This window comes from Musca domestica, unplaced genomic scaffold, assembly GCF_030504385.1.
Source record: "Musca domestica strain aabys unplaced genomic scaffold, Musca_domestica.polishedcontigs.V.1.1 29, whole genome shotgun sequence".
Lineage (NCBI taxonomy): Eukaryota > Metazoa > Arthropoda > Insecta > Diptera > Muscidae > Musca > Musca domestica.
In genome coordinates this window covers 3,539,169-3,547,304 of record NW_026712296.1, presented here as the reverse complement: position 1 = coordinate 3,547,304, position 8,136 = coordinate 3,539,169, and positions in this window count along the sequence as shown.

The window sequence follows — 8,136 nt, the reverse complement described above, 5'->3', positions numbered from 1 at the left end:
CTTTGTGGGAGAGGTACCAGAACCTTGGGTTACTAAAAGTATAGTGATGTGTGTAATTTGAAGACAATTGAACTCTTACATCACATTTTATAAGATCTGTAATTATTCAAAATTTTGACCTCCTTCGCTCCTGATCTACCACTAATGTAAATATTAAGATATGCAAAGTTGAAGCAAAATCGGGTTATACTTTCTCTTTCTGTACAGTAAAATATTTTTTTTAAAGTTTTGACCTTTTGTGGGAGAGCTACCAGAAGGAGTGGACCGATATTGCCCATCTCCGAACTCGATCTAAGTTTGACAAAACTATTACGATGTGCCAAGTTGGGACCAAATCGGATACTCCCTTCCAGTGTTATCTTGCGCACCAGCCAGACAGACGGACAGACATCGCTAGATCGACTCCAAGCGTCCTGAAACAGATTTGGTCCAAAGAGACCTAGTTTCTAAAACCGTCGACTAGGCCCGTTTTGACCGTATCAAATGATATATACCCTCTCTAGCCATATGGCTGAGGGTATACAAATTTACTGCACAGAAAGAGAAAGGATAATTCAATTTTGCACCAACTTTGCAAATCCTATTATTTGCATCAGTGCTACATCAGGTGCGAAAATGAATAATATCGGTCTACCAAGTACCTCCCCCACAAACATTTCAAAATTTTAAATATTTATAACTCTTGTAAAATGTGATGTAAGAGTCTGATTGTTTTCGAATTGGACACTTCACAATATTTTTTATTAACCCAAGGTCTGGTGTGAAGATGGAATTTAAACGTCCAACTTTCTGGTACCTCCCCCACATTTTGAGCATCCACGAAGCTCATAAAACACGAAATTAACATTTGATTCCGTTAAAACTTGGCACGTCTCAATATTTCCATAAACACAAGATCTCTTATAAAGATGGTAGAGATCGGACTATTTCTTCAGGTACGTCCCCCACAAAGGGTCAACGTTTTGACTAACAAAAACGATCGTAAAGTCAGAAATAAGCATTCGGTTCTTTCTAAGTCACTCGTTCGACAGCTGTTATTTCATTTACAGCTCATTATATTGTTTAAAAGTGTACAAAAGCATTTTGGTGAGAATTTTCCAGAAAAAAGTTATTCGTGATGGAATTCAGGCGTGATAGTGTGATTTCTTTATGTTTGGCTGGAAAAGCACAAGTGGCTATCATTCGAGCACTCCAGCGTTTAAATGTGAATAAATCATTTGTGTCTCGAACCATCGCTCGTTACCGTGATATTGGTAGCGTAGTCCGACGTCAAAAAAGTAGACGAAAGAAAACAGCAACATCAACAGAAATTGTTCGAAAAGTAAAGAACCGACTTGATCGAAACCCGCATGCCGAATTTTGTTTTCTCCGATGAGAAAACATTCGTTGTCCAACAGTTTGTAAATAAACAAAATGATCGTGTTTACTTGCCAAAGAGGTCAGCTGAAAATGTGCACCTTCGGTCGGGCCACCAGAACTCAAGCGCCGGCCATAACAGCCGATGGCCGCTCTCCGATCGTAAATATTAAAGCTTTGGGCACGCAAACATTTTGGCCGCAGACCTTGAACATTCCAACAGGACTCAGCACGCGCCACCCAAGAATGGTTACAAAATGAGGTTCCTCACTTCATTTCTAGCGCACAATGTCCACCAAAATCTCCGGATACCAATCCGTTGGAATATTGTGTCTGGAGTATTTTGGAAGGCAAGGTTGGCACTAAAACATACCAAAGTGTCGATCACCTCAAGCAAGCGCTTCACCGGGAATGGGACAAAATACCGCAGAGCAACTTTTGGGCGGTGACGTTTTCATTGGCCGTTTGAAGGCCATAATTCGTGCCAAAGGTGACCAATTCGAACAAATCGAAACTTATTCTAAAATTTCATGCTATTTCCGACACTTTTTGCTTTCATTCATTAAATTTAAAAAAAAATGTAAAAATTATGGCGTTTGACTTTGTTGCAGTCTTTTTTATCTCACCCTGCATTTGTCGGCAAAACCGACTGATACTTTTTAATTTGTTTTTAATATACATTCTCACAATTTGATAAAATTTCTAAGTTTAAAGGTCTCCTCGTATATAGAGTTCGGCTCATCTCGAATAAAGTTGTTTACTAGGTATTGTTTATATGCATATTTATTTATATTATGGTGTATAATTTTTAGTATTACACCCATGTTCAAGCAATAACTTTCTTTAAAAAAGACCTTCAGTAACAAAATACGCTAACCTCTTCTTCAGATAAGTACTTATATTTTCTTAATATTTTCAAAAATAATAACCAACAACCAAAAAATGATATGCTACGCAAAAAAGTTAATAGACCATTCATTGCACAGCGCGATCCATTCATTGCCATCACGTCAAAACAAAATACCGTCACTCAATTATTTATTAATTAATTTATGTTGTTTTGTTGCAATTTAGTAACAATGCAGTTGTAAAATATATATTTTTTTGTTTTGCTTAAATTTTCCTTTTATTATTATTATTGACCTGCAATGATTTAAGTTTCTGCCATTTTCACAAAAAGAGTTTTAAACTTGACTTGGACTTGGCTTTCTTCTCGCTTCAATCGCATTGGAAATGCACGCACGCGCGACCGCTTTGTCTTTGTTATGATTTGCGAAGTGAATTGCGCCAAGTTTGAAATTTTACTGCTCAGCCCGATGTTGCTGAGTTTTCATTGAAGATGCGATTTTTCATGCGGATTTTTTGTTGTTGTCTCTCAAGCAGTGCTTTTCTTCGTTGGCTGGCGACTGCCTCGCTCCAGCCAACGGCATTAGGTGTATATTTTCTTATCTTCTTTTTTTGTTGTTCTCTATGAAAATAACAATTTTTTCTTGTTGCTGTTGTTGTTGTTAAAATTTGTTGTGGTTATAGCAGGCGCTGTCGTTGTTGTCGTATTTTTTTTTTAATTTTTTGGTTTGTTGTTTCTGGCTTTTTATGGCAGATTTTCAACTTCTTTAGCTTGGATTACTTGCAACAAATACAACGTGTGTGTGTGTAGATAGGTGGCTAGATAGTCGGTTAGGTATCTAGACATGGACTTGTTTTGCTGGATACGGACGAAGAAAGAATATCATCATCATCCTCATCATCATCAACACCACATTGTCAGCGTTTGCGTCGTTTCGATCTACCATTTTTATGTGCTTGAATTTTTCTTTTAAGATCATCGGAGCGTCACAAAGTTACGTTCAACGTTTGTCAGACGTCTAAATTTCTTTCTATTTTTGTTATTCCTTTAGACGGAGGGAGGTAACTTAGTTTGTAAACAAATTTTTTTTTGGTTACAGTTAAGAAAATGTTTTGAATGATTATAGGATTGTATGCCCAGAATTTTAAAAGACCATGGGACAACGAAATGTTGATTAAAAATTGTATTTTTCCAAAGGTTTTCTAGGACAAGCATAACTTTATTTTGCAGTTGCCATGAATCGCGGATTTTTTCTTTTTTTTGAAAAATCCTGGCCTGCGATTTAAGAAATGTTTTTGGATCTTTTAAGGACTGTTTGTTCACGGAATTTTAAAGGACTTTTAAAATATTTTAAAAATATTTTCAAGAACTTCCTTGCCTCGGACTTTCGACACATGAATCGTGGCCCTTTTTTAAATATTTTCAAGGATATCCCTGTTGCCAATTGGGGATTTAAAAAAACGCATGGACCTCTCAGGGTATTTGGTTCTACTTTCTACATAACTTTCTAGCTACGTTATGTTGATTAAAAATTGTATTTTCCAAGGATAACTTTATTTTGTAGTTGAGAGGAATCGCGATTTTTTTTTTGAAAAATGGTTTAAGAAAAAATGTTCGATCTTTTAAGGACTGGGTTCCAAAAATTCCTTGTCAGGAATCGATTTTTTGCCGAAGAATCCTGGCTGGGATTTAAATATTGATGCGCTAAGATTCAGAATGGTTTTCCTGATTAACATATTCTATAACTTTTAAACGGATAAAGAGGTTTTAAATATTTATACCCTACATCACAAAGTATATTTTATGTCATTGTGCATTTGTTTGTAACAAGGAGAAGGAAGAGAGATATACCCATAGTTACCTTCGAGGATCTTCAAAGAATCACTTTCTAAGTCGATTTATGAATCTCAGTCTGTCCGTCCGTCTGTCAACGTATTCTTGTGAACAAAATGCAGGTAGCATTTATTATCCGATTAAGATGAAATTTTCCAAACAATATTTGTTTGGCCCAAGGACGAACCCTATTGAAATTGATGATGATCGATCACATCAGATTTAGATATAGCTCCTATATATCTTCAACCGATTTCAGGTTAATTGTGCACCAAAGGGCCAATATCAGTCCAAATTACCTGAATTTTGGCACATTAAACCGAATTCAGTCTTGAAGCAAGTAAATTAAATTTGGTGAAAATCGGTTCTGATACCATATATGTTTCCATATATGTTTCATCCAATTTGAGGTTTTAAGTGCTTCACATGTGTAATATGCACTCTACAAGAATGATATTTGGTATCGGACATCAGATACTGCTCGAAAATACCTCTGTCAAATTTTAACGAGATCGGTTCCGATTAGGATATAACTGAGATAAACTGCAACAAAGTCAAACGTCATAATTTTTACATTTTTTTGCATGAGAGCAAAAAAAGTCGGAAAAAGCATCAAATTTTAGAAAAAGTTTAGATTTTTTCGAATTGGTCACCTTTGGTACGAATTATGGCCTTCAAACGGCCAATGAAACCGTCACATGCTGCCCGAATGTTGCTCTGCGGTATTTTGGCCCATTCCCGGCGAAGCGCTTGCTTGAGGTGATCGAAACTTTGGCATTTTTTAGTGCCAACCTTGTTTTCCAAAATACTGCAGGCACAATAGTCTAACGGATTGGTATCCGGAGATTTTGGTGGCAATTGTGCGCTGGAAATGAAACGAGGAACCTCATTTTATGGGACTCTTCGAAATACTCATGTCAGACCCAACAAAGTATATATACTCTTGATCAGCGTAAAATTCTACGTCGATTTAGCGATGTCCGCCTGTCTGTCTGTCCGTCTGTCTGTTGTAGTCACGCTATCTTTCGAACGAATAGAGATAGAAGGCTAAAATTTTGCACACATGTTTATTTTTCCAGTAGGCAGGTTAAGTTCGTAAATGGGCCATGTAGGGCCACGTCTTCGTATAGCCCCCATATAACGGTACCTCCCGATATTCGGAATTTTGATGATTTAAGCGACATTATTTAACGGAATCGTTTCAAATTTGGTATTTGAAATTCGAAAGGGATACTACAGCCTAAGACAGAAAATTGTCTGTGCAGGTCCACGTCTTCATATAGCACCCATATAACGGTACCTCCCGATATTCGGTATTTTGATGATGTTAGCGGCATTATTCACTGGAATTGTTTCAAAATTGATATTTGAAGTTCCAAAGGGATATTACAGACTAAGACAGAAAATTTACTATGCAGGTCCACGTCTTCGTATAGCCCCCATATAACAGAACCTCCCAATATTCGGTATTTTGATGATGTTATCGTCATTGTTCACCGGAATTGTTTCAAATTACGTTTTTAGAATTCGTAATGGGATCTACAGTCTGTGACAGAAAATTGTCTATGCAGGTCCATATATTCGTTTAGTCCCCATATATCAGTACCTCCCTAAGTTCGGTATTTTGACGTGTTTAGGTACAATACCCACCAAAATTGTTTGAGATGTCATATTTGAACTTCGTAATTGATGCTACAGTCTATGACAGAAAATTGTCTATACTGGTCCAGGTCTTCGTATAGGCCCCATATGTCAGTACCTCCCTATATTCGGTATTTTGACGATTTTAGGTACAATACTCACCGAAATTGTTTGAGAAGTCGTATTTGAAGATCGTAATAGATGCTACAGCCTATGACAGGAAATTGTCTTTGCAGGTCCAGGTCTTCGTATAGCTCCGATATAACGATACCTCCCTATATTCGGTATTTTAATGATTTTTACCTACATTATTCACCGTTTATTTCAAGTTTCGAATTTGAATATGGTAACGGCTTATGACAAATAATGCCCATGTAGACGGCTATATTTTTATAGACCCCACTATAACGGCTATATTCGGTATTTTTAAGATTTTTACAGAATTTTTAACAGATTATATTTTTTGAAAATTTCCAAATTCGTTCCAAATGGTGGAGGGTATTCAAAGTTCGGCCCGGCCGAACTTACTGCTTTTTAACTTGTTTTTTTTTTTTTAATTCTCATGGCTTTTATATCCACTGTTTGTAATTCCTTAAAATGATCATACCGATTTAGCAAATTTAACTACCACTATTCTTGTACCATGGATAATATGTTATTACAATTAAAATAATTACATTTCTAAATTATGTTGCTAATTTCTCAAGATTGGCATGAAAATTCCGATGCTTTCCATTGTAATTTGTTCAACATTTGTTCTAAAACAATTTGCTAACAATTAAAAAGTCTCATCTTACCAATGAGGCAGGTTAAGCCGGTTTAGACTTAGAAAAAAAGAATAGTTTTGCACCAAATCTATTCGTGTACACCATAATCTATCTGCAACGTCTCTTATTTATGCTGATGCAATTAACAAAATAATTTAAAATGTTGCCGGCTGATATTACATTCAGCCTCTAAGGCGGGCCATTTAAACCATTTTTTTGTAAGAGGCGATTGTAAATTTTACTGCAACAAAATTATAAAGCTTCTTCATGAATGGCCTCCGAGTAGTTTAAATAATTATGCACATACATACACATGTTTGTATGTTTGTTAGACGAAATGTTAGCACCAATTCCTATCGTTTTACAGTTGTTGTAGCCAAAATGCCAAAACACCAAATGCAGCGCACACAGCTGCTCCGGCATACAAATCATAATTAGATACACTTTCTTAACTTGACATAAATATAACAAAAACAATTATGTTTGTAGTCGTGTGTATGTAATGTGCTCAATAGTTTTTGATTTTTGTTGTAGCTAACAACAACAACTGTCAGAATCGGCCGCTTTATGGCTAATATAAACATAACATAACGAAACAAATTTCGCTAGATGACGTTCATATCAGAGAGCATAAAACAGTTTCTTTTGTTTAATTTGTTAAAAATTATTTTTTAATTACACATCAATAAAGTATAACAAATACAGTACTGTACAGTTTTGTGATTAATGGTCTTATTTAACTTTTTTTTTAAATAAACAGTTGATTAAATCTAATTCTTTTTAGTTATTTAATATAGGTCACAAATATTAGTACCTCCCTATCGTAATATTATTATCAAACATAGATCAAGTTCGAAGATGGGCAAAATCGGCGAACTCCTTCTGGTACCTCCTCCACAAAAGGGAATTTTCAAAAAAATATTTTGCCGCACAGAAAGAGAAGGGATACTCCAATTTTGCTTCAATTTTACTCCAACTTTGCAAATCCCAAAATTTGCATCGGTGCTACGTCAGGTGCAAAAGGTGAGAAACAATATCGATCCAATCTATCAAGTACGTCCCCCACAAAGGGTCAAAATTTTAAATAATTATAAATCTTATAAAATGTAATATGAGAGTCCGATTGTCTTCAAATTGCACATATCACAGCACTTTTATCAACCCAATGTCTGGTGTGAGGATGGAATATATCGGTCTACTCCTTTTGGTACCTCCCCCACAAGGGGTCAACATTTTGAGTATCCGTGAAGCTCATAAAACGCGAAATTAACATCCGATTCCATTCAGAATGGTGAATCTCAATATTATTATCAACACAAGAAATGTTATAAAAATGTTAGAGATCGGACCACTCCTTCTGGTACCTCCCTCACAGCGGGTCAAAGTTTTGAATAACTCAAACGATTATAAAATCCGAAAAAAACATTCAGTTCTTTTCATATTTCACACATCCCATAATTTCTATTAACCTAAGAAATGCTATGAGGATGGGATATATCGGCCTACTTCTTCTGGTACCTCCCCCATTAGGGGTCATATATCCGAAATATGCATCCGATTCTCTTCATATTTCACACATCCCATTATTTCTATTAACGTAAATCTGCTAGGAAGATAGGATATATCGGTCTGCCCCATAAAGTGTCCACATTTTGAATATCCGTGAAGCTCATAAAACGCGAAAATAACATC